General features: G+C 43.0%; 1 protein-coding gene across 2 annotated transcripts in view; it reads right to left on the bottom strand.

The window, feature by feature from the left end:
* Positions 1–26,958, bottom strand: part of LOC146207323 (voltage-dependent calcium channel subunit alpha-2/delta-1-like) — a 231,446-nt gene that overhangs the window by 168,404 nt on the left and 36,084 nt on the right. The window contains exon 2 of one of the 2 annotated variants that reach the window (XM_084585571.1): positions 23,292–23,346. The exons of the other annotated variant lie outside the window; for it this stretch is intronic. The gene's annotated coding sequence lies outside the window, so the exon portion shown is untranslated. The remainder of the gene's footprint in view (positions 1–23,291; positions 23,347–26,958) is intronic. 2 annotated transcript variants of the gene reach the window in all.

Here is a 26,958-nt window from a genome sequence, read left to right as displayed (position 1 = left end):
CATTAATCATATTTCAGTTTACTTTTTACGAAGCAAACAATTTGGCAAGTACTTAGTTGCATTTAAGTACCAAATTATGAATGTTAAGCCCAGAAGTAAGCAAGGTGATATCATCTGCGCATATAATAAATTGTACTGTTTTATCTATACTTTCATCATCATTAATGTAAACATTGATAAGGAGGGGGCCTAACACGGCTACCATGCGGCACGCGTATTTAATTAGGCAAACTGGGTACTATTGAGGTAGCGTTTGAGTATGCCTATGGATTGACCGCAAATTCCATATGACTGAAGTTTATTGCATACAAATTCTGGGGTCGGGGCAGTCAGTCAAATATTTTACTGAAATCCCCAAAAAGGCCACAGAGAGCATGGCATCGTCTATGTTATTCTGAATATCTTCATTTATTGTTAATAAATCCATTTCTGTAGATTTACCTTTTATAAAGCCGAATTGTGCGTCAGTTATGATACCATGCCTCTCAAAAACTATGCAACTTTAACAAATAAACTTTTTCCAGTGTATCGCAGAAAACTGGAAGAACAGATATTGGTGGGTAGTTCATCGGCAAGTTTTAATTTCTTTGTTTAAGAATAACTGACACCTTAGATATTTTTTTTTTTTACTTCAGCTGAAAAAGTTTCTCACCTTAAATCTAATTTAATTACATCAACAAGTATGTGCGCAATTATGCTTAAGGCGTATAGTATGGGCTTTACCTGAAAGTGATCTGCATCTTAAGCTTTGCTGTTTGGCAGAGGCATAAATGAACTATATACTTCGGAATCATCGGTCGGTTGAAAGAATATGCTGTCACTGACGCTACCTCTAAGTATTGTTGCTTCCGATTAATTATTGGGGACAGGGATAGGGACATTGATAATAAAATGATTGAAGTAATCTGCAGCTGCTTTTCCGCTGCGTTTACGGCCATTTACCGATTAAGTATTTGGAAGAGAGCCATTGTTTTCACGGCCTAGAATACTGATTACTTTTCACGCAGCATCGAGGCGCTGCTGAGTGTCATTTGTAAATATTTGTTCATTGCACGCAAATATGGCGCACTTCAGCTTAGCATTTAGGCTATTACAAAACCTTTTAAACTCTTGCAATCTTGCGTTCAATCATGAACGTAGAAACGATTGATAAAGCCTGTTCTTGCATTTAATCATTTTTAGATGTTGTTTTGTTATCCATGGCTTCCTCGCTTTCTAAGTATGGTTAATAGTCCTAAAGGGAAAATGCTGGGCCTAAATAGCTGCGAAGTTCTTGATATATTCGTTGCATGCTTCATTCTCATTGGCTTTGAATTTTAAAGCAGATCAGTCTTGGGACGTTTTTTCTTGTATAAACAACTCTAAGCTATTCCCTATGATGCACTGCATAATGAACTATTTGTTATGTTCCTTGATTCGTAATGAATTACTGCGATATGCCACGTAAACAGCAACAATGGTCACTGAATTCAGAAACAACTGTGACAGCACTGTGAGTAGATGTGTCAACATTAGTTATCAACAGGTCAAGAGCCGAATCTGCAAAACATGCAATGCGAGTTGATGTTTAGCATTGTTCAGATAGTTCAGCATTGCTGGTTTAACAATTACAGTATATAGGTTTCGATATCTCCAAACTACACAGGCTATGAGGCACGCCATAGTGGTGTTCTCTGGTTACTGACATCGAACAGAATACGGATGCCTCGCGATTGGCCGCCTTCGGCAGGCGTCGAGCTGCCCGGACCCGGAACCCAAAGCTCACTAGTCGAGTAATAAACCACTGAAATACACCGATGTAATTGCGCCGAGTTGTTTTTGTGCCAACGTTATCATCACTCTCCATCCTTGCCCTTTTTTTTTTTTAATGAAAGCTGCCGCGAAGCCCTCTCGCCCTCTCAGTTTTAGATGGCCCGCCAGAGAGGTTTAGCATCGGTTGCAACTCTCCGTGACTGCTTACTCTACCGACATTATTCGCTCATCGTTGCATGCCTTGTCCAAGTGCCCAGTTCTTCCTGACCGACTACAAAATTGGCCGACCGCCCACATCTCTATACAAATATCAAGAAATAATCTGACGCACACTCCATACCTACTGGCACTTCTACTTGCAGAATATGCGCACATATTTCCCGATCAAATCTGTCTACACTGTATGCTCTGCTGAGACCTTTTTACCCTAAGTCACATAGTTAAGCAGTGCCCGGAGGATCCCCCTTTTTCGGATATCGTGGCTACTCCCTCACTCAAAGCATAGGAAGATGGGCTGCTCAGCCCACACCTGACCACGCAACTGAAAGCCACTCAGAGAGCCGAAGAGGTCGCGGCCAGCTGTCAATTGACGACCACGTAGCTCAACCGACTACCCCGGTGCCTTACGCGGATGGCTTGTCTACTCTGCTCTCCACGTGTGTGTGTGTGTGTGTGTGTGGGGGGGGGGGGGGGGGGGGGGGGGGGGGTGCGTGGGCGTTGTGTCTGTCTGCCTGTGTGCATGCTTTGTATGTTGTTTGTGTTCATCTCTTCTGCTCAGTTGCCAACATCATAAGTGGCGAAAGAATACTTGTGCACCTTCAGTCTTTGAGAAAGGTTGGGCTACAGTCGCAACTTCGACCTATATATACAGTCTGAACTTTCGACCCCATATAACACTTCCCTCAGCAACGTTCTGAGCGTGAATGTCAGCGTCATTGTAAGCATCGAAGCAGTGACGTGTGCGACTTCTTCCCGTTTACTTCCGTTTGCCCTGGGCACCTATGAAAACACTGGGCGTTCCCACTTCCGCGCCACCCTGATGATATTCTCCCCGTCTGCGGGCTGAGCCCGGCGAACGAGGGTTTTGTTTGCTGGCCTCGCGCGCCCACAAAGAAGTGCCTTCCATCCGGTCCATATTTCACCGCTGAACCTGTCGGCATAAATTAATAGAAAACGCAATAATGCCGTGATTTTTTCCTTATCTCGTCATTCTTTTTCAGGTCAGTTCGGCGTGGACGGAACACAATAAAAAGGAGATTCTGAATAGCCTGGCTCCCCTGTGCCGCACCATGACTCTAGACGCAGCAGTCGATTAGGGAACTTGCGCATCATGAGAAGGCGATGCTCAAGAGTGAAGCTGAGTATTGTTGCGAGTCTGGACCAATTCTTCTATTCAATCTGATTCGGGTTTACTTCAGAGATTGCAACAAAAATAAGGATTTAGTTCCACTTTGTGATACGTTTTATGCTTAGTTCAATGTTATGGCTTTAACAATTTTTACTACTCCTATTTCAAACTCACAGAAGCTTCCATATTTAAAAATGAAGTATAGCGTTTGCCACCGACAAAACGTTGCATACGGCGGAACAATAAAAAAAAAATGGGAGAAAAGACTTCAACCTGGAGCTTCGTTCTTTCTTGTTCAAATGAATATTATTAGCATCGATTAGGGCAGTGCAAAATTTTATGCAAACTTTACAGAATAAGAACCGCCAAATTTTGTTGCTCTGTTTAAAGCGACACACCGCGGAAATAACGCTCTTTGCTCGAAGTTAAGTGCGAACGCAGGATTAAAAAGTGTGTAGTGCCTAGGTTTACAAGTTCGCATACCAAGCATTTTCCGACCTGAAAAGATCAATTGGATTGATTGCTTTCCAGCACTCTGCGGCGCACCCACAGGAATGCAACTTGCACTCGGCCCCTTTCTTCCCATCGCATTCCTACATTTGGCGACTCTCACACAAAGTTCAGTCCATTCACTTGGCGCTTTTTTTGGCATTTCTATTAGTGGCTCACTGCGCCCGACTTTCTACAAATAGAAATAAATTCTGTTTCAACGTTCCTAAAGTCGCGCATTGATAGCAGGCCCAATGTAGCTATATTGCAACGTACTCGATGACTCGGGACACCAATGGGCTGTGCAAGGGACGTTTATGCCAGGGGGTGAGTTCAGATGTAATGGAAGGAACAGCACAGACGCGCAAGTGCGAGAGACACTTCGTCGTCCTTCAACTTCGCCATGCGCAATCTGGAAATGCCAAGTGGCAATATTAAAATGATATGAGTCCCAGTGGGTGAACAAAAAATCATCATTGTGACAACGCCAAACTGTATACATATCCCCATATTGATTGAGAATTTCACAGTATTCATCAACTGTCTACATCGCTTCGGGATACTAGCATCGTAAAGGGCTACGACTGATGCAAATCAAAAATCAAAATGCATGTCAAGTGTACGTTACGAACCGGCACTTCTAACATGCTCGTTTCATGTGGAACCGGGCAAAGAAATTCCGAAACGGTTCAATGACGGGCGACAACTGTCAATTTCATGTATATATATATATATATATATATATATATATATATATATATATATATATATATGTATATATGTATATGTGTGTGTGTGTGTGTGTGTGTGTGTGTGTGTGTGTGTGTGTGTGTGTGTGTGTGTGTGTGTGTGTGTGTGTGTGTGTGTGTGTGTGTGTGTGTGTGTGTGTGTGTGTGTGTGTGTGTGTGTGTGTGTGTGTGTGTGTGTGTGTGTGTGTGTGTGTGTGTGTGTGTGTGTGTGTGTGTGTGTGTGTGTGTGTGTGTGTGTGTGTGTGTGTGTGTGTGTGTGTGTGTGTGTGTGTGTGTGTGTGTGTGTGTGTGTGTGTGTGTGTGTGTGTGTGTGTGTGTGTGTGTGTGTGTGTGTGTGTGTGTGTGTGTGTGTGTGTGTGTGTGTGTGTGTGTGTGTGTGTGTGTGTGTGTGTGTGTGTGTGTGTGTGTGTGTGTGTGTGTGTGTGTGTGTGTGTGTGTGTGTGTGTGTGTGTGTGTGTGTGTGTGTGTGTGTGTGTGTGTGTGTGTGTGTGTGTGTGTGTGTGTGTGTGTGTGTGTGTGTGTGTGTGTGTGTGTGTGTGTGTGTGTGTGTGTGTGTGAAGGAAAGAAGCCAACAGTCGGCGAGGCCAAGGAAAGCGTTGGGGATGGTACTTTATGTCTTTTTTTTTTAATGTTTACTTGGATAATCACAGAGATTAGTAATGTGATCTGTTTAGGGGGAAGATAGTTAAACACAAAGTAGAAGAAAAAGCAACGTGCCGATGGTGGGAACCGAACCCACGACCTCCGAATAACGCGTCCGGTGCTCTTCCAACTGAGCTACGTCGGCCGCTGTCCCCCCTGCTACTTTATTGGGTATTTATGTTGTCTGTATACGAACCTTAAGAGTGTTCACCAGCGCCACCCATATTCTTTACATTAACAAGTTCATCCTTCTTTCAAATTCATATTCTAAATTGATTTAGGTTGTACCGAATTATACTACTAAAATCATGTTCTGTTGTTTCTTTCCAGCCTTTATGCCCCGAGTCTTTCTACGATTATTTTACTAACCTCTACCGCCTACACATTCGGTTCATAGTATTACATGGCCTTTTGTAACTCAGCGGTAGTGACCTTGCCGGCATCGAAATCTATATGGGTAATACCATACTGTGCGAAATATTAGCACCTCCATGCGATTTAGGCACATCTTCGGCGCTTTGCAAGGCAGAGGAACAGGGCCGCACCTCCTCGGAAACATATGTCCGACAAAGTTCATGCACACCAACGCGCAGCGTGAGGACATCATGGCTACCTCCTCGACTTCATTAGATAGGCAAAGATTTTCTGATTTACTTAACAATTCCTTTTTTTTTCCTAACAACTTCCCTTGTTCCTTGAGGCAATAAACAACGTTATCAAATTGAAAACGCTCCATGAGAAGCGGCTGGCATGTCTCCTCGGCACTTCGCGAACTAAGCACCGGAAAGGTCTATCATTTCGTTTGAAGGCGAACGTTGCGTTTCCTTCCGCCCACATGTTGTCTTCTTTTATTTTTCTGCTTATGTTTTAATACGGAAGACTTTTATATTTTTTAAAGCTCTTGTGTGCAACTTGTTCTTCTGAGAGTAATGCGTGTGCAATACGAATGCCTCAAGATACGGCGATATTTAGTATTCATCTCCATTTTATTATCCACTTTATCTTTCATTTTCGGCGAAGCGTTCTGAAACATTATTCAGAAACTACCCAAGCCTTCTTTATGCGCGCAACAGCAGTTCTCTCCCCCCCCCCACCTCACTCACACACACACACACACACACACACACACACACACACACACACACACACACACACACACACACACACACACACACACACACACACACACACACACATACACACACGCCACCTACATTCTTCTTTTCAGAAACCCTTGCGCTCTCAAATGTCAGAGTCATATTTTCCAGACGTCGATCACGGACATGTTTCCCTTTACACAAAGACCGTAGCACTTACACGCGTTCTTAAGGGCCATCGTTTCAGAAAAGGTCCTTGCTCTGTGCCATCTTTTCGTTCAAATAAAATCTAACCATTTACCTTTACATTTCCGCACTTGGGCGTCTTTCCGTAGACCGTAGGGTAGTCTGAATCCTCACAGACTTGGCTACATCATTATCTTTTAGAAATAGTGAATACGCCAGCGTATCGCCAAAGCGGTTATTATAAAATCGCTCTTTTAAGTGGAAGTAAATGGTAGAAATAAACCAATAAAAGCGTCAAAAACGACGTCTTGGGGAGAATGCCGCCAGGCTGAGGAAGTAACAATGTTGTGTCCCCCCCCCCCCCCCCCCCCCCCATTAAAAGTGGGCTCAAGGTCGAAATGTTCTGGCACTGAAACCCACTGATTCATTAAGAAACGTTCGTGGGAAAATGACTGGTTCCGTCGTCAGCGAATCAATGCATGCGATGTGTTTCCAGAGTAAGCCTGATATTTTTTTTTCTTTTTCATGTGAATACAATTTACGACCTCTTTGAACATCGCTGATATTTTGCTTCTGTCGGAGACGATGACAAGCGTCGGAATGATCGACTCTTAGTCCTTGAGAGCCAGGCCATAAATTAGCGAGTGCGTACAAAACGGAATGTGACTTTTTTTAGAAAGTACCCTGTTCGACTGCTCCGCGAAGTGTCATTTCTTAAATATTACAAGAATTTATTTTACTTCCTGAATACACACACCAAGCCAGTATTGCGCATGTTCATCGGTCAATATTGCGACATGCGTTGTTCAACATTCTCCAACCAAACCATGGGCTCTTATAAATGTGCAGTACATTCGGATTAACCTAAACGTCGCAGCTTTGTCACAGATGTCACACGATCCTGGCGACTTTGTCTTCTCGGCTTTGGGATCGCAAAAAGTTATGTTACCAAAACTTATGAAAAGAAAAGTGCTTAAAATTGTTAACAAATTACCTTCAATGAAAGCACTGAAAGCAACTCTACGTAATAAGGCAGCCATCTTTGCTTTCCCTTGAAAGGCCGAACGCTGCGATTAAACTGGTTCTACGGAGACTCCATTTAGTCGGGACCCCTTTCAGAGGTTTCGGTCGATGCATCCGTCTTACTGTTTTCGTTGCGCGACAGCTTTTCAGTGAGTGCATTTCGATTCGAAATTCGTTTATGATGGTTTCACTCGTTATTGCTACCCTAGTCTTTTAACAGACATCGTTCGCCTTAATACACTTCGCAACTGCGTCGCCGTGTTCCCATCGTGATTGCGTTCGTTAAGAACCCCCCCCAGCTTCGGCGTCCATCGAGCCTATGTTATTCCTGCTTTCTCTTAACGGATCTCTTTTTTTTTTTTTTTTATAAACGTCACGCGTATCGCCGCGGCCGCCCCAAATCGATCGCCAGTCTCGTACACTTTTGTCCTTCGCCCCCCAAATTCCCAAGTTTTTCTCCAAAGAGAAACAGTGAGGCGCAGACAGTGGCGCCTCCACGAACTGAGTGGACGAGCGTCCATCACCGAGAAACGAGGTGTACGCCACCTGCCGCGACTGTGGTCGTCCATTTCACTCGAAATGCTCGCCTTTGTCGTCTCTCCACAATTCTGTTTCTTTTTCCTGTTTCGAAGCGAAAAGTTAGGCGAAGAGAAAATCCACGCACCCGTGAGCAAAATTTGAACACGCCCTCCTTCGTTTTGTCGATTTTCATTTCAGCCCATAACGTTTCCGCGAGTCCGTCTCACACGAACGAACTCCGCCTCTTGCTTTCGTCGGCCTCCTCCGGTCCTCGTCGCGTTCTTCCTTCTTTTCTTTCTTATTCGCTCAATCTTTTCGTGGTGCCCGGTGCGTGTTCGTTCCTCTCCGCATCCGGCACAGCGATTGCCGAGATGGTGGATATGTTTCGAGTGCCTCTACCTCTTTTGCAGCGAGGCTGCTGCTGCTGTTCTGAGAACGAGAAATAAAAGTGTGATGGCCCGAGTAGAGCTGCTCGCAGCCGCTTCGGTGATGTGCTGGGAACCGGTTTCAACCTGAGCGCGCGTTTGCGTGCGCTCCAACTCATATGATAAAAAAATGTTGGTCGAATGCTGTGTTGGTACGCTTTTTCTTCAGCCCTCAGTTCTTATTAGTTTTTGTTGTTGTCCTTGTCGTCGCGAGGAAGGATTCGCCGAGATACTCTCACCATTTGCGCGAAGCTATTGTCTGAACTAGGGTTGTCTAGTGCATAACGACGAATATAAAATTCTAAACATCCTTGGCGAAGCATTTTAACCAGCTAGAGAGTGTACCGTGTGCTGTTGGTTAGGTCGTGTAAATCGTCTAAAATGCTTCCCGGTGTATGCGGGTACAAAAGTGATCGCTGCTTCAACTTGAATCCAGTGTTCTTAGTTGAGCGTTATTTGAGAATTCGAAGTGGAGCGTTAGGTTTAGACAACCTGCTGTGTAAATGTTTGATTTATTATTTTTAGAAAAAAGAGATGAAATGCCGCACTTTATCTTTTTTTTTTTTTTTTTTTTTGCAGGATACGCGACGTCGTTCGTGATTGCTTATGTGTTGAGGCGAGCGAGAGTTCTTACAGCAGACTGGTTGGTCCTCTCGCTAAAAATGCAGATAAACAAAATTCCTAAAGTGAAAGGCCGACTTTTTTTTTTACAACATCCGGATATACTTCGCGCATAATGCGCAGTGCACAGTTTGCTTCAATCGCTTCTTTTTTTTTGCCTTTTTTTTTTTTTGTGAGCGCACCTTTAATGCGATACCCGATTCGCGAGTAATGAGGCACTTGAGATTTAAAAAAAAAAAACAGCCTGCAAGAGACACGACTTTGAACTTGACAGAACTTACTCGTCAAACGTTCCGCTGTATCACGTGTTTTTATTAGTGATCCATAATAGAGGGCCGAATCCTAGCCTTCTACGTTCCCTCGGTCTTAATTTATAACAATCTACACGTTTCATTACAACCTTAGGCCATTCCAAGCCTGCACAATGTTTTTCTTTTTTTGTTTACATGGCCTCTAGACCTCGGCCACAGTTCACATCTCTTACGAGCTGGTACAATTGCTCTGCTATGGGCATTTTCAATAAAGTGTTTCTGTCAATATATCTATACAACCATTTTGATTTGTGTAAGCCACCATTCGCAGTAATTCACCGGCATTCAGTAAATCGAGGGTTCACGGATAAGAAACAATTTACACCACCACGCCGCCTCTTCGAATCTCGGCATTCATTCTATCAGAATGCCGTAATAGCGGCAACGCTGCCTTGTTTACAATGGGCACACGCGACCCAAATAAACAGCGTTTATTTTACTCTTTATTCAAAACGTCCGATAACAGTTATAAACTCCAGTGATTCTATTCCAGATTAAGATAAGATAAGATAAATAATTTATTTTCATCGAATATGGTGGAGACAAGGTAAAAATGAAAGATGGCAATTAGCTCTGCTATGCCTCGATATACGTAGCGAAAAGCAGTGACTACCTCGGGATCAGAAGCTAATTTCTCCAGTCTTCTGCGCTGTCCGTCAGCAGCTAAACTCTCCTTGGCTTCCATGTCGAGCGCGTCTAAGTTCACCGGCGTTCTATAATTCTTTTACATGAAAGGAAAGGCGCAGCATATGTCACTCGCGGAAGGCAAGAAGCGCCGCCCGGCGGCGTTGGAGCGCACTCGTTCCCGCATGATCCTCATAGCTGACGGCAGATGGGGGACTCCATCCATGACGTCCCCCTAATTGAGTGTCTTAGCTATCTTAGTCGTTGGTACTTTCAAATTGCGCGCCAATCGCAGTATCTGTCACGCGCGCAATCCCGCTATCATCCTCAAGGTACACAAGCGGAATTATGAGCAGCGCTTCACGACCCGCGGCGTGGCACAGTGGTAAAGCGCTCGGCTGGAGATCCCAGAGATGGAGGTTAGATTCCCGAATGGATACTAACTTTTTTAATGAGGAGTCGCACACCTCTTAAGCATTGCTAGGCAACGCCGGCAGAGCTTGGTCAGGGGGCTGCGTATTTGGCCTTGGCTGTGACGTCACGGCATACGCGAAGCTCGGCTCTCACCCTCGTAGTGAAGCTTTTCGCTTCAAAAACCTGCGCCTCTCCTAGTCCCGTCACTTGGCGAGTTCGCGCATGCGCAGCTGTGGCTAAATGTGATCACACGCACGTCAGACCCGGTGTTGACTAGCCTAGTGCGCAGCTGTGGCTAAATGTGATCACACGCACGTCAGACCCGGTGTTGACTAGCCTAGTGAAGCTTCTCGCTTCAAAAGTCGGTTTTCGCAGCTTGACTAGACCTCGTCCTCTACAAACAGCAGACAAAATACTCAGCCACAACCTCATAAACAGCACAAATGTGTGGACATAACATATCAAAGACATTTTCTAATGATGACAAAAATAACGCAGAAAGTACGATTTACAGGCAAAACAAAAAAAAAAAGATGATGAAAATTCTACTCATCTATACATAACATGACAGCTATCAAAGTGATGGTACAGAAAACAAGGTACACTAAGAAAGAGGAGAAAAAAAGGGAAATTTAACAAGCACTATACCTTTTCGGAACTATACGAAAATAGCTTAACAAGCAGGTGGTCACATTGCAGTCAGTCATGCATAAAACTGAATTGAAATGGTTTGCAACAGTCACTTATATTGCTAGGATCATTTTAATTTAGTATGCAGTACTGTATCTGTAAGGCGTTTCAGGATCAGCTTGAAGATATCAATCCTATTATTTAGGTACAAGTTTAATAAATGAGAGATATTATAATGTAAAGTTTGCATAGCGAAATTTGTGCGATAAGGATGGATCTTACAGTGTTCCGGATTTCGCGTGTGATGAGTGGAGGTTTCTTTAATGGAAAGTTCTGCTAAGCTCGCTAGAATATTACTGTTGGCTTTGCGTTCTTTTATCAGTATTGCAGATAAATTAAAGTTGTCCATATCTTCTATTCGTATTAACGCCAAGTTAGAACAACTTCTTCAGTGTTGGAGTCATACGGCGAGCATGTTATGACTAATAATTTTAGTTGCAGTTTGGTAAGCTTTTGTATATTGTTATTTGTAGTCGTTCCCCATACCATAATGCAGTAGCTTAGGTGGGATAAGAAAAGTGAATTGTACAGCAGCAGGAATATGTGTTTTGGGAGAAACTTTCTGTGTTTGTAAAGAACGCCTATCCCTGACGCAAGTTTCTACGATAAATAATTCACGTGCTTGTCCCAAGACAAATTTTCTGAAAATACAACTCTAAAAGTTTTAAATTCAGTGACGATTTCTACGTTGTTGTTGCTCAGGGTAAATGCCAGATCTGATGTAACGTGCTTTTCTCTGGAATGACAGATAATTGCATTTGTTTTAGAGTGATTAAGTAATAAACAGTTGTGATCAGGTCATGCACCTAGTTTAGATAACAATTAATTAGCTAAAGAAAACAGTGCTTCGCTGGTAACAGCAGTACAAAAAGATACTTGTATTGTCGGCGTAGATTACAAACGTATCTGTATCATCGATGGTAACAATGTCATTCAAATATATGTTGAATAAGAAAGGTCTCATAATGTCACCTTGGGGAACTACAAGGTGTGCCTGTGTTTTATACGAAAAAAAAATCCGTTCACATCAACATACTGAAAACGTTCTGAAAGATATAATTTAATAAGGTCAAGTGATTTACCACGAATACCATAAGATGCTAATTTTTCAAAAAGTATATTTTGGTTCAAATAATTAAAGGCCTTGGTAAAATCTATAAATATACCTAGCACAAACTTTTTGATTTTCATATTTCTTAGTATGTATTCCTTCTGGTTCAAGAGAGCGAGTTTTGTGGAGCGAAATTTCTGGGATCCATACTGAGCATCAGTAGTGAAGGTGTGTTTTTCAAAGTAGGATTGAAAACGCACCTGAATTAGCTTTTCAAGTCCTTTAGACAATACTGGTAAAATCGAAACCGGGCTATAATTATTTAGCTTATTTGAATCACCTTTTTGTATATGTGTTTAACTTTTTCTCATTGCGTATCCTTAGGAAAATTACCAGAGCGGATACATGGGTTAAATATGTAAGCCAAAACTGTAAAGATAATGTCCAGAACAAACTTAACCGGTTTTATTTGGATTCCCTGTGCGTCGCACGCACTTGAATTTTTCAGCTGCATAAATATCGCGTACACTTCGTTATCGTTAGCAAGAGAAAGAAATAAACTACTAGAAGACATCGTGATAATTGAATAGTCACTGCTAAGTCTCAGAGAAGGCACTGGAAGATTTGTAAAGTGGTCATTACAGGAGCCGCTAAAGCAGTACCGTTTATGGTAAACTCTTCAAAAGAAGCTGGTGTGGATGACCGGCCAAGGACTTCATTAAGCCTTTTCCACGTAAGCTTTAACGGCTGTACCTGCTTTAACTGCTCTGAACGAGTCTGAAAAACGCAGCCCCAATCTCTCACTCGGGGGTCGCCTCAACGATGCCGTGAAAAAAATACTTGAACGAGATAGATTGTATAGCGTATAGGGCGTATGTTCCAAAGCGGCTAAAGCTATGAGGGGTGCCGTAGTGGAGCACTGCGGATCAATTCAGGAAAATATGATTGTTAACATGCACTGGAATTGCGCTGTATAAGGGCACATGTCGTGTTTCGTCTGCATACAAAAACAAGGCCGCCGCGGCCGAATTTGAACACGGGTACTCCAGCCAGCCGCCGCCCAGCCCTTTTACCAATGAGCCTTAGCGGCTGGTTTAAAGAGGCTCCGTAATAATTTCGACCATTCGAGCCTTTTATAATGGTGTGCGAATACCAGAAATTTCAAATAGTTTAAGGATCGTGTTTGCTATTCGATCTGAAGCGTGCTTTCATTAGTCTCTTCTTTTTTTAGTCTAAATTTTCGGCGAAGCATCTAGAGAACTCAAAACAGCAGTCTCGTCATTGCGACACTTCCACTTACTGCACTTTCCACGTGAGTTAAAGCAGTAAAAGAGGCGGCGAGCGATTGCGTAAAACCGATGCGCCGTCGACTATCCAGGGTCACTGTGCGCATGTGGGTCACGAAAACGAAGCGCAGCAGCAAGCAATTTCAGTCCAAAGCTAGCTGTAAACCTGACTGGCAGATCACTGTGATAAGAGATGCGCTACGCGTGCAAATGGCTTACCGTAGCCCGGTAGGGATCGCGTAGGCGGCAAGGACCTACCTTCGCTGCTGCTTTTGCTTCACGGCAGTCTCTTTGACCGTCCTGTTTCATCAATTTTAGCAGGCAAGCTGCGCATTTTAGGTCACAGAGAACAACATGGTTGACTGGAGTTTGGCAGAAGAGAAATGTATTCAAAATGAGCCTTGTTTGCGCATTACGACGTTTATTGCTAGGATTTGTACGCTACCGAAGGTGATAACACAAGCTACAAGACAATGCCCTGTCTCGCCACTCGTGCGATTTCTTCTACTTCCTCATTAATCACGAATTGTGAGCGAACTGCGCTCGATATGTGTGCGACTTGCATGTTCGAGGTCATAAAAAATCTAAGAAGAGATGAACAGATAAAAAAACGCAACGAGCATTACAATTATACCAAGACCGAGAAGTCCTCTGCTGCCCACTGGTCGAATATGGTTGGAGCCATAACTGAACCCATCCGTAGCGAGTGGTCGATATTGACGTTCGTACTTTAAAGCTGCACTGCCCTAAGCGCATAAATGTTTCTCAGAAGGGGAAGCAGCGCTCAAAGAACAGTGGGCCGCACCCACTCGAGTTATCCGAAGCGCGTGGAGAGGTTGGGCTAAGGCACAAGGTACGAGTTTATGTGGCGTGGGAGACTTCCTTTCTTCCAATAATGAGGTCGGACGCATCGAGGCAGCCAAGCGGACGGATAAATATGTGTGATATGAGGATTTTTATTGCTATTTTTATCCCCTGAAGTTGAATCCGATGAGAAATCGAAGCCTTGTGTAATAGGACGCTTTTTCCATTTAATAACTCAGCGAGGGCGGTCGTTTACTTGATTGGTGCCGATGAGCAATACAGGATGAAGTAAGACCAATAGTGTATATATATATATATATATATATATATATATCAAAAGGGCCAACAGTCTACGAGTCCCAGACGAACGTTGGGGATTTTGTTGGGGATTTCTTTTTTTTTTTTTTTTTTGCTGTCATTGGCAAGAATTAGTCTTGTGATGATGTTCAGGGATAAATAATATAAATGAAAAGCGGAAGGAAGAACAACAAGCCGATGGTATATATATATATATATATATATATATATATATATATATATATATATATATATATATAGAGGAAGTATTCAGAGACTTGGAATGGGAGCAGTTAGGGATAAGGGTAGATGGAGAATACCTCAGTAATCTGCGATTTGCTGATGACATTGCCTTGCTAAGCAACTCGGGAGATGAACTGCAAATAATGATTGATGACCTAGACAGGAAAAGTAGAAAGGTAGGCTTGAAAATCAATATGCAGAAGACTAAGGTAATGTTCAACAGCCTCGGGAAGGAACAGGAGTTTACATTAGGTAGCGAAATACTGGAAGTAGTAGGCGAATATATCTACTTAGGACAGGTAGTAACCGCAGATCCGGATCATGAAAAGGAAATAACAAGAAGAATAAGATTGGGATGGAGCGCATTTGGCAAGCACTCGCAGATTATGACTAGCAGCTTACCGGTATCGCTCAAGAGGAAAGTATACAACAGTTGCATCTTGCCTGTACTCACCTATGGGGCTGAAACGTGGAGGCTAACCAAGAGAGTTCTACTTAAGTTGAGGACAACCCAGAGGGCTATGGAACGAAAAATGGTAGGGGTAACATTAAGAGATAGAAAGCGTGCAGAGTGGGTCAGAGAAATAACTCAAGTTAACGACATTCTAGTGGAAATTAAGAAGAAGAAATGGACATGGGCAGGACATGTAGTGCGAAGAGAGGATAACCGATGGTCGCTGAGGGTAACAAACTGGATTCCAAGGGAAGGAAAGCGTAGCAGGGGGCGGCAGAAAGTTAGGTGGGCGGATGAGATTAAGAAGTTCGCAGGGGTCAAGTGGATGCAGCTAGCACAGAACCGGGTTAAGTGGAGAGATATGGGAGAGGCCTTCGCCCTGCAGTGGGTATAATCAGGCTGATGATGATGATGATGATGATGATGATATATATATATATATATATATATATATATATATATATATATATATATACACATATATATATTGGTCAATTTCCCCAGCAGCAGAAGGTTCTTGATTGTACGGTACGCACACACTAATTACATATGCGAGGAAAACTTACAGGCATCAAGAGAGGTATTCTAATAATGTCAACAATATGATCACCACTTCTAGCATCATGCCAAATTATGAAGTAACAACTGAGCAAGTGTTTGAAGGTTCGCACGACAAGAGTTTTCGCTGCAAAAAAAAAAAAAAAAAAAAAAAAAAACGAATTTGGTCTCGCAGACGTTTTGTCGGTGCATCAGAACCGACTCATTTCAAGAAATTGAGAGCAATCTGTTCGTGGCTGCAGAAGACAACGCCACCAGTAGGATGGCGAATGCCGTATAAGAAAATGAAACCAGCTTCGTCACACTGAAGACCGAGCTCTGGCCAACTTTGGTTAATCAATGGCTAAATTGATGAATTTTGCCGCATGACAAACAACTTCTCTTGTATAAGAGAGCAATCAGCATATTCTTCAAGCAGTAAGCGTTCTGCATAACCAAGATGCTGCTTACGAGGCATGATCTTTACAACTGGTCTGTATAGATTATGCTCATCTTTTTATTATTCGGCTAGTGTGTGCTACAAGCCCACGGCTTAGAAGGAGATAATTAGTTAGAGAGAGAGAGAGAGAGAAGGTTATCTGAAGCGAGCTGAAGCGAGCTGCAACTTCAACCAGGCGTCCTGCTTATGTAGAGTGCCGGTACGCTACGCATTTACCCATGGCCACAATTTCGGCATTCAGAAGCTCCGTGGCCGTTGCGTTCGGGCCATGCTCCGCGCCTCGTTACGCGACCCCATTGTCAGCAAGCTGAGAGTGTCATTGTAAGCAGGCCGTGTTGGGCTCGATGCCGCACTTCAATGGCGTGGTCGCTATGCAGCTGCATTATATTGATCTGTGTCTCGGTGCCGGGGGGCACTCGCGACTGGCGCGTTAAGCGGACACTGAGGTCAAATTTTTCCAACTTTGGTTGGTAGAAAAAAATTATTCTGCAAACATTTCTGGCTATGTCGCTGCTTGTCCTTAAGCTAAACATGCAGTTATTGACGGCAAAGTTGAATTTGGATTTTCTTACGCTATTCGACTGAAACTCATGACATCAAGACATGAACAAGGAATCCGTGATCACAAGTCATGAAGAAAGTGGCGGTGCAGCTCAAGCTTGGAGGAGCGGGAGAAATAACTGCTCTTCCAGACTTCTGTTCGTTTGTGAGAACAGCTGGTAGTGGCAACACCTGTAGTTCATTTTGGTCTTTCTTTTTTCTAAGCCATTAAAGCGCCATTTTAAGTGAAAGTAGCTACTCGACCGTTATGACACGCTAATCCTTCCATACTAGAAAATCTGTATTGCTGGCAACGTCCGTAGAAAAAGCAACATCCCAGAGAGCGAATAATTGGACGCGCGATTTCTGACAGACAGATGAGTTACGAAAGTCTGCAGCAATGTTCAACCTGGTCCTTCAAGTAATACTGCTACTCAGCGGGTAGAAAACGTTTATCCACCTCCAGATAGATAGCGACCATTGAGGTGAGAGCGAAACGGCCCATTAAACGCAATACTCTTCTCGCGGTAGGCTTCGATATGAGGTAGAACAATGCGCTCGAAGCCGCAACGCCCATCATTCGATATCATGCGAGAAGAAAACATCACGTCATTGGTATTAAGTTATGGTTTGTTATTAAAAATCTTATCGAAACAAATAAACAGGCATCGAAAGAAAGCAACAGCCGAAAGAGCACCGAAGCCCTTTCACAGCCAACTTCTGGAAAACCTGTTAGAATATGTCTGCGCTGTCGGCAAACACCTGATGGCGTTATCCTCGGCTGACCACTCATGCTGCAAGAGACCTTTCCGAGCGCACTTCTAACCTGTTTATGCAGTTCCATCGACACGCGGATTTCGTTTTTTTTTTTTTTTTTTTTTATCCAGTGGAGAATTAACGGGGTTAACGGTGTAGTACACCGTTAATCTAAAAGCAGCCATGACGAGTTTCTACGAAGCTTACAAAATACCTGCAGTTCTATATCACCACAAGAGTCACGGGGGAGGATTAAAATAGCGCACGAAGGATGTTGCCAATACTACACTTCAAGAAAAGAAGGTTCTGACAATCATCAACCGCCTAATTTAGAAGTTTTGAGGCAATGCTGTGAAAGCAATAAGATATATTACAAGCCTTTTGAAGTACCAGTTCTTCATTCAAAAAGCTGTTAAAATATATAGTGGGTCGAATTCCAAGTTTTCTGCGTGTTGAAAACACGCCATTCAATTCATCGCTTGAGAAAAATGTGCTTAGAATTTGTAGCGATACCATCAAATTGGCCGCGACAAATACCGTTTATATAAGTGGTGAGGGTAGTTTATATAATCTGTTGTATAAGTGGTAACCGATAAAGTGTCCATCGCATTCGCCAGGAATTAGCGAAAACGCGTTCATGAGTGTAGAGCTTTGTTGCAGAGATTCAAGTGTCATTGCTCCCCAGGCGCTGGATGGGCGCGGAGCAATTATCATCTAAGCATCATCTCGTACATTCCTTAAAATAAAATGCTTCGTTATATTGACTTATCGTCTGACTATAAGAAGCAGTGTATGTATTCCGTCTTTTCGTACCTTTTAAGTGAGATTGAAAATCGCGCCTTCGATACACCGAAATTGTACCACTTAGGAAGCAAGACGTCAGACGGCACCTTTCGGCTACTCCTAAGGCTATGGCTCATACATACATCATATTACTGAAATAAAGCTACATGGCTTAGCGCATCACCCGCGACGAAATAAATGTTTAATGAGTATAGCTACCGCATATTTTGGCTCTACACATCAAGTAAATGTTCCAGGAAAGTCAGAAATCTCGCGTGGCTCAAGATGATACTGCGAAGTTGCGCGTAGTAACACCAGCGAATGAAAAAGGTGATGGAAAATAAAATAAAATGAAAATTGTAAAAGCTTCCAACGACTTATTTCCAGCACAGTGTCCGAGCACAGCACCCAATATTTGGTATTAATAACATACCGTTATCACGTCCGAAACCAAGCACTTACCAAGACGCTCACTAATTTATGCGAAGATCGATACTTATTATAAAGAAAGTCCTTCGAAGTTTGATGCATTGGTAGAAAGTGTAGAAGGATGACGTAAGAGGGCAGGAGAGTTCAGGTTTGGCTATTATTTTCTCTCCCCGGAGAGCAGGTTTGATCTCGTATTGATTAGGTTTATATGTATGCTGACAAACGGTCTGTAAGCTCAAGTTAAGTCCGTGCGCAGCTTGCATAGAGAGCAGGCAATAAGAGGCGAAGCATCGGAAGCTGTCCTTTTCAAAGGTCATCATTTTAAACCGCATACATTAAAATTAATGTCCCATTTATGTTGATTATTTTTTACATTGGAAAGTTGGTTGCATTTAAAAGATAAAATTTGGGAAGGTAATGTCATGTGAAGTAAAAACAGCACTTATCACGCTTTTCATTCGGTGGAACGGGCAGCCGTAGAGGGTTCACAGTTTTCCTAGTGTAAACAGTCCCTACATTTTGTTATCACCAGTTCATAGCAGTCCGACAGAGCAAACAGACTCGCTTACTGGAAATTACGTTATGCTCTTCAAATAGTAGCCCCTATCTATATTAGGGAAAAGAAGAGAATCCTTGGCATTCTAGGCCACGGTCGCTTAGAAAGCTGCGCATGTGAAAGAATATTTTTCCTATGGAAACTATTATTTGATGTTAAGAATATGATGTCTAGGAACGATAACTGTTTCTCGCCCTTATTCTTGCATCTGTTTTGATGTTGTTTTCAAATCGTCGCGATATAAATCTCTTTTTGAATGCATGAATAATTTATTTAACCTTAACGCGATATATTGCAAGGAGCTCTGGCACTTTCTATTTTGGATCAAGAGCGTCACACGCATATGAAGAAAAAAATGTTAAATTTACACTCCCAAAAACATCCCAAAGTTGTATGACTTTTTTCCATTTATCGTTATTTAAAAAATTGCACAGTGAATAAACAGAAGATTCATATTATACAAAGCTTTCAGCAATATCAGACAATAGAGGTATGTTTATTGATATCGTGTTATTTTAGTTATCTTTTTACAGCACTGCTGAATAAATTTCTACGAGTTTTCAACATGCTACAGGTTCAGACATGCAACAAGTTTCGCAACGCCAGAACAAGTTGGTTTCACATCACTAAGAAGCTGTTTGCGGTGCTGCACGCTTTACAGGGGCATAATAATGTGAAGGTATTTGTGGTCGATCAGCCCTATAAGATACAAGCGCGGCTTCCAAGACTTCTCCCAGCGTGAAACTGAGAGTACCACTTAGTAAATAAAAATAAAGAAGGATGCGTCACGTGTCCACCGAAATCACAATCCCCCCGTGAACCTTAGGAGAATGATGTAGTTTCTCCAAGGAATGTTCGCATAATTTTCTTCCCTACCAACATATCGTAATACTGGGCACCGTTGCCTTAAAACATGCTGCATTTGTTTCGAGCCCAGTAAGTTACGTAACAGAAAAGAAAGAAGCGCCTGTCATGACACACAGTTCTAGCTGTTTTATCACTCGCAGCTTGTTTCTGACATAAAAGCATTCGGCAATCAAACAGACTGATACGCACAAGACAGCGGCAAAACGCGAGCGAATAAAAGTCCGCCGCCGCCTAGAACACAGCCCGTTTCCAACTTCGCGGCACATCGAGCGCCGGGCAACTGGCGCCAGCCCACCCGCCGCGCGGAAAAACGTACGGCGTACAAACGGAACCAACCTCTACAGACCGAAACGTTGTCCCTGCCTCAAACAAAACTTGTCACGACGCGCCATTGGAGGCGCTTTGAAAAGAGGCACGGAGGGTTATGTGTACTTACAAATCTTTTTTGGGGAAATCCAAGTCTGCCAGAGTCGACGTGCTCCAGAAAATCGCCCAGAGAACAAACCGTCGTCCAGAGAGACTCGCCATCTCGCCATACCAGACGGCCGCTTTTACTCTCGCAACCCGCCGCGCTCGCAATCTCGACGCCGGGAGCGCGCCGCGCGCTCCGTGCCTGCCCGCTGTGGCTGAAGCTACAGCAGCGCCGCGGCGCTGGCGTTGCTCTGACCGATGGTCCGTGAGCGTAGTTTGCATGCGAGCCACCAGATGCCGGCAGATACTGGGACCCCCACCCGATTTGCCTTTCTGTGGTGACGGAGGGAATGCTATTATTGGCAACTGGGGCACGTGCGCGGGTTTGAGTTTGAAAAACAAATGAAGAAATATTTACCCTTTCCAGAGCCTGTCAAGGATGTTTGACATCCCTGCAGTTGATCAGCGTGCATACAAACATCTATAAAGCGCAATATACCTTGCCACGCGTTTGCGGCCACCAAGATTGTGGCGACAACCTTGAACGCCGTGGCAACGCCTTGACCGCGCTCTCTGAGCGAGGTGAAATAAGGAGCAGCTAATCAAGAGGGACTGGAATCGACAGCAACAACCAAAGGCTTCTCTTTCGGGAAATAGAGCGCACGCTCTTTGTAAAAGAGCACTGCAACGTTGTCTTAAGCGGTTACGCGCGCAAGAATGGTTGCTATCAGGGCTTAAAGCCAGGAAAAGGGGGACCCCCCTTCTCCCCCTTAATAGTTAGGAGAGGTCTGAGACCCCCCCCCCCCCCCCTTCCGCCGCGCACTTGAAAGTGTGACTTCATGAATACCAAGGCAGGCAACCATTCTTTTTTTTTTTTTTTTTTTTCAGTGCTAATCGAAATATATCTTCTCTATCGTTTAGCAGTTCCGGAGTGAGTCTTAATAAGAAAAATTAACATGTCTTCTAAAACCCGCACTGGAGGCAAATAATGATTTCTCCCCTTTGCATAAAACGATGTGCAAAACAGGCTACCAGCAGCTTTCTCTATTTTTCTTTTTTTTTCCCCTTTCCGCCTGTCCTCGAATCACTAGAGGCTCCCCTCCGAAGGAGCCAGACTTTAAGCACTGGCTGCTAGGCTTTTATTATCGTCGTATTTGGGAATTTTGTAATTCCGCGCTGCACAGGCGCCGAATGCTAATATGCCTGAACAAAAACGAAGTTGTTGTTGTTGTTGTTGTTGTTGTTGTTGTTGTTGTTGTTGTTGTTGTTGTTGTTGTTGTTGTTGTTGTTGTTGTTGTTGTTGTTGTTGTTGTTGTTGTTGTTGTGTTGTTGTTGTTGTTGTTGTTGTTGTTGTTGTTGTTGTTGTTGTTGTTGTTGTTGTTGTTGTTGTTGTTGTTGTTGTTGTTGTTGTTCTCTAATTTGATGGCACATACCCACACAGGGGGATCGGCCAAGAATTGGGGTGCAGAGATATTAGATTTTGAGATGTATAATTACATCGCAAAAAAATATAGATAGAAATAATTGCTAGGCAATACAGAAGGAAGTGTAAATATGAAAAACCAAAATAAAAAGGGTAATTACGAACGCACGCAGTAGGAGAATACTAAGATTTGTATGTACAGATTAAAAAATCAAAGCATATTAGCAAGGCAGACGTTTTGTTTTTATTAAGAAGTTTTGAATGGCGTTAAAATCAGACCTGTGGCTGTACCCAAGCATGGTGGCACCGAACGATAATATCAAAATGCGACAAAAGTGAGTTGCGGGTAATGACATTCGAGATCTTTCTTCTTTTTCTCATAGCCTCAGGTAGTATTCAAGCTCTCCTGGCTACACTCATCATGTATATTTGGCTATCTACACCAGCTACTCTGCCAGTGTGTGTACAGAAAGAAAACAAAAAACAACAACACTGAGTTCAAGATTTCCTATTATAAGGGGCTCAAGTCATTTCCAATCAATGTGGGCTTCTAGGCTCCGATTCTCATGAGGAGGATTTGTGCTCGGCCATCATTCCACTTCCACACTGTAAACGTGTTGGGTTAATTCTACGATCCTCTGCAGACCGGTACTCGCAATTTTTTTCTCAAACCATTTTCCGTAGTAAGTATACACGCACCCAATACCGTCGTATGCCGTAGTAGATTAGTGTTTTCTGGGTTTTATTGTCAACGTTCGCGTAACCAGAGCTCGGCTGTGTTGCTACAGGCTTACCCGTTATATTGCCACCACTAATTCGCTTACCAGTTGAAAATTGAAATCGCAAATGCTTCAAATGAAATTTCTGGCGAAACACGACACTTTGCGGGTTCACATTTTTACTCGGCATAGTAGATTTCTTTGTAATTAGTAGAGCAAATAAGTGCTCACTAAAAAGACGCGCTTCTCAAAAGGATCCCGTCTGTGTTTTACGAAACGAATATATATGTTTAATTTGGTTTGGTTTATAGGGTTTACCATCCCAAAGCGACTGAGGCTTTGAGGGACGCCGTAACGGAGGGGTCCAGGAATTTCGACCACCTGGGGTTATTCAACGTGCCCTAATATCGCACAGTGCGCGAGAGCCTTGCTTTTTTCCTCCATCGACAAGTGGCCGCCGCTGCAGGGATTCGATCCCGCATCCTTGGGTTCAGCAGTGGAGGGGAAAATAAACGTATGCTAGATTTGTTATGATCGCTGCGATTGCATTTTATGACCTCTGCGAAGGTTAGTATAGTTTGGGAGAATTTGCTCTAAACTATGATGCGATTTTTTTTGACGCACTGTTTATCGAGGGGATGACTTGACAAGACGGTTTGTACTGTGCTCCGTTGTACGTTTAAAGGAGAATCACCAATGTGCCAAAATCTTATCACTTCGTATCTGTTATAGTTCTAGGTGGGCACTTGCATGATTTTTTGTCTCAATAAAATACGCAAACATACCATGCTGGAGGTGCCTAGGGCCCATTTCTCGCACCGTTTACGAGATCAGCGTGACCTGCAATAAAAAGGCAAGTCTGCGCCAATTGGAAGTAGTAATGTATTTAATTCCTAATTGTATGCGTTGTCAATACCAGTTATTACTTACACGTGTAGCGTGAGTAAATAAGGAGTGCATAACAGTAGTTTTGTTCGGCTTACTTTCCTTTGTCAAGTGTTATGAAAACAAAAATGGCTGCAATGAGTAGTTACATAGTCGATACACATTATACTTGCGCCTCAAAACCTCTTTTCGAAAATTTCTGTTGTTTTGCTTGTACAATTAAGCGTTGATGTTGCGTCATATATATCTCGTTAAAAATATCATTGATGATGTAGTCCACCTTGAAAAGCAACAAATAACTACAAGTGTCCTTCATACCAAGACAAACGAACACGGGTGGTGCCCATCCCTAGAAATTCCTGCAACGAACATTATTTGTCTTCCGCGCTACTTTCACTTCTGAACTTATTAAGCACAGAGGAAGAGAAAGTGCAAAAAAAAAACTTTAATAACATAGACTAATAAGTGCCAAAATGCCCTGAGAGAGGATCACCAAGGCGAGCTGGTCGTCAGCTGGTCCGAAACTAGCCACCCACCACCCTGGGGAAGTAAGATATGTAAAAGAAACATTTTGATCTTCTTTGTACCTCAAGCTACCCAGTTAAAATTTTTGCCAGCTTATTTGTTTGCTGAACTAGGAAAAGCCTTGTTTCCTTCATCTTTGCTGTTGCTAACCAAATGTGTTACATGTGATCGTTTTGTTTGGCGTTTACTTTAATTGTTGGATGTCCAGTAGTGCTTGTTCATTCCATTGCAATTTTTGCGTACGCCTGGTCGTCATCTTGTCTGCTCTGTCAGCTTTAAAGGGTCGGGACCTCGGCAAGCTGTTACAATTTTAGCCCCATACCCCTCCTTTTCAAAGGCTGTACAAAATTGATTGATTGATTGATTGATTGATTGATTGATTGATTGATTGATTGATTGATTGATTGATTGATTGATTGATTGATTGATTGATTGATTGATTGATTGATTGATTGATTGATTGATTGATTGATTGATTGATTGATTGATTGATTGATTGATTGATTGATTGCATTTATTCCGCAGAGCAACAGCCGGTTGTCACAAGGAATTACAATTATGTCTGTAACCAAGGTTAGCAGTATAAAGAAAAGGAACACCTATTTCCCCTTTCCTCATGGTTAAGATGGAGAGAGTTGGAAGGCGAATGGGACTGCCGTTTCAGTTCTAAGGTCGGTTCGTTGGCTGTATAGCCTACATGTCCTCTGTAACATAGTTTCCTTATTTTACCTCTAAATGCTTATCATTCAATGTGACAGCGCTGGTGAAAATGGATCCTAGCTTAACACTAGCTTAACTATTGAAATAGCACGTAATCATCATTATCATCATCTTCATCATTATACTAACTGCAGGGCGGAGGCCTCTCCCATATTCCTTCAATTTACCCGGTCCTGTGCTAGCTGCATCCACTTGATCCCTGCGAACTTCTTAACCTCATCCACACACCTAACTTTCTGCCGCCACCCGCTACGCTTTCCTTCCCTTTGAATCCAGTTTGTTACCCTAAGCGACCATCGGTTATTCTCTCTTCGCACTACATGTCCTGCCCATGCCCATTTCTCGTTCTTAATTTCCACTAGAATGTCGATAACTTGAGTTATTTCTCTGACCCACTCTGCACGCTTCCTATCTCTTAATGTTACTCCTACCATTTTTCGTTCCATAGCCCTCTGGGTTGTCCTCAACTTAAGTAGAACTCTCTTGGTTAGCCTCCACGTTTCAGCCCCATAGGTGAGTACAGGTAAGATGCAACTGTTGTATACTTTCCTTTTGAGCGATACCGGTAAGCTGCTAGTCATAATCTGCGAGTGCTTGCCAAATGCGCTCCATCCCAATCTTATTCTTCTTGTTATTTCCTTTTCATGGTCCGGATCTGCGGTCACTACCTGTCCTAAGTAGGCATATTCGCCTACTACTTCCAGTGCCTCGCTTCCTAAAGTAAACTGCTGTTCCTTCCCGAGGCTGTTGAACATTACCTTGGTCTTCTGCATATAGACTTTCAAGCCTACCTTTCTACTTTTCCTGTCTAGGTCATCAGCCATTCTTTGCAGTTCATCCTCTGAGTTACTTAGCAAGGCAATGTCATCAGCAAATCGCAGATTACTGAGGTATTCTCCATCTACCCTTATCCCTAACTGCTCCCTTTCCAAGTCTGAATACTTCTTCTAAGCAATCTGTGAATATTACTGGGGAGATTGTGTCTCCTTGCCTAACACCTTTCTTTATAAGAATTTTGTTATTTTATTTATGCAGACCTATGGTTGCTGTGCAGCCACTATATATATCTTCCAGTACTTTCACGTACGGCTCATCTACATTCTGATTCCGAAATGTATGACCGCTTAGGTTTCTACTGAGTGAAATGCTTTTTCGTAATCAATGAATGCTATGTTTAAGGGCTGGTTATATTCCGAGCATTTTTGTATCACCTGGTTGATGGTATGGATCGATATTATCGATAGTAGAATACCCTTTCCGAAAACCTGCTTGATCCTTTGCTTGGTTGCAGTCTAAGGTTGTCCTGATTCTATTAGCGATTACCTTGGTAAATACCGTATACGTAACAGACAGTAAACTGATTGGTCTGTAATTTTTCAAGTCCTTAGCGTCCCCTTTCTTATGAATTAAGATAATGTTTGCATTCTTCCATGGTTCCGGTACCGTCGATGACACCAGGCACTGCGTATACAGGGTGGCCGTTTTTCTAGCATGATATCTCCCCTTCCTTCAACAAATCTATAGTTACCTGATCCTCTTCAGCTGTTTTTCCCCTTTTCATAGTTTTGAATGCTTTCATAACTTCGTCCTTCGTCACTGGTGGAACGTCTGACTGCATTTCCTTACCGCCAATCTCCTTATTGTCCTGACTTCTTTGGCTGCTGTAGAGATCAGTATAGAACTCTTCGGCTGCTTTGAGTACCTCATCTATATTCGTGATGACATTGCCCGCCTTGTTCCTTGGCGCATACATCTGTTTTTTGCCTATGTCCAATTTCTTTTTCATCGCTTTAAGGCTTTCCCCGTTCTTTACAGCATGCTCAACATTCTCCATTTTATACTTCCTTATACCGGCCAAGTGCGCTTATTGATTAGCTTTGATATGTCTGCAAATTCTATCTGGTGTGCTGGATTGGACGCTTTCATACTTTGGCGTTTCTTAATCGAATATTTCGTCTACTTGGACAGCTTACTGGTATCCTCTCTCTAACTACCCTACCGCCTACTTCTACGGCGCACTCAGTAATATTATTGTTCATTGCTTCTAGGCTAATGCCGTCATCCTCGGCTAGAGCTGGATATCTATTCTGTAGCGAGATCCTGAACTCTCCTGCCCTCTCCCTCACCGCTAATTCTTTGACGGACTTATTTCTTACTAATCTGTTTCGTTGCCTCTTCACATTTAGATTAATACAAGACCTTACCATCCTGTGGTCACTGCATCGCACTTTCCTGATTACCTCTACATCCTGCATAATGGCGGGGTTAGAACACATTATGAAGTCAATTTCATTTTTGGTCTCCCCGTTAGGACTTTTCCAT

The sequence above is a fragment of the Amblyomma maculatum genome, chromosome 1 (assembly GCF_055883805.1).
Source record: "Amblyomma maculatum isolate TAMU_Amacu chromosome 1, ASM5588380v1, whole genome shotgun sequence".
Taxonomy (NCBI): domain Eukaryota; kingdom Metazoa; phylum Arthropoda; class Arachnida; order Ixodida; family Ixodidae; genus Amblyomma; species Amblyomma maculatum.
The sequence above is the reverse complement of the archived record's forward strand: the minus strand, read 5'-3'. Positions and strand labels throughout refer to the sequence as shown.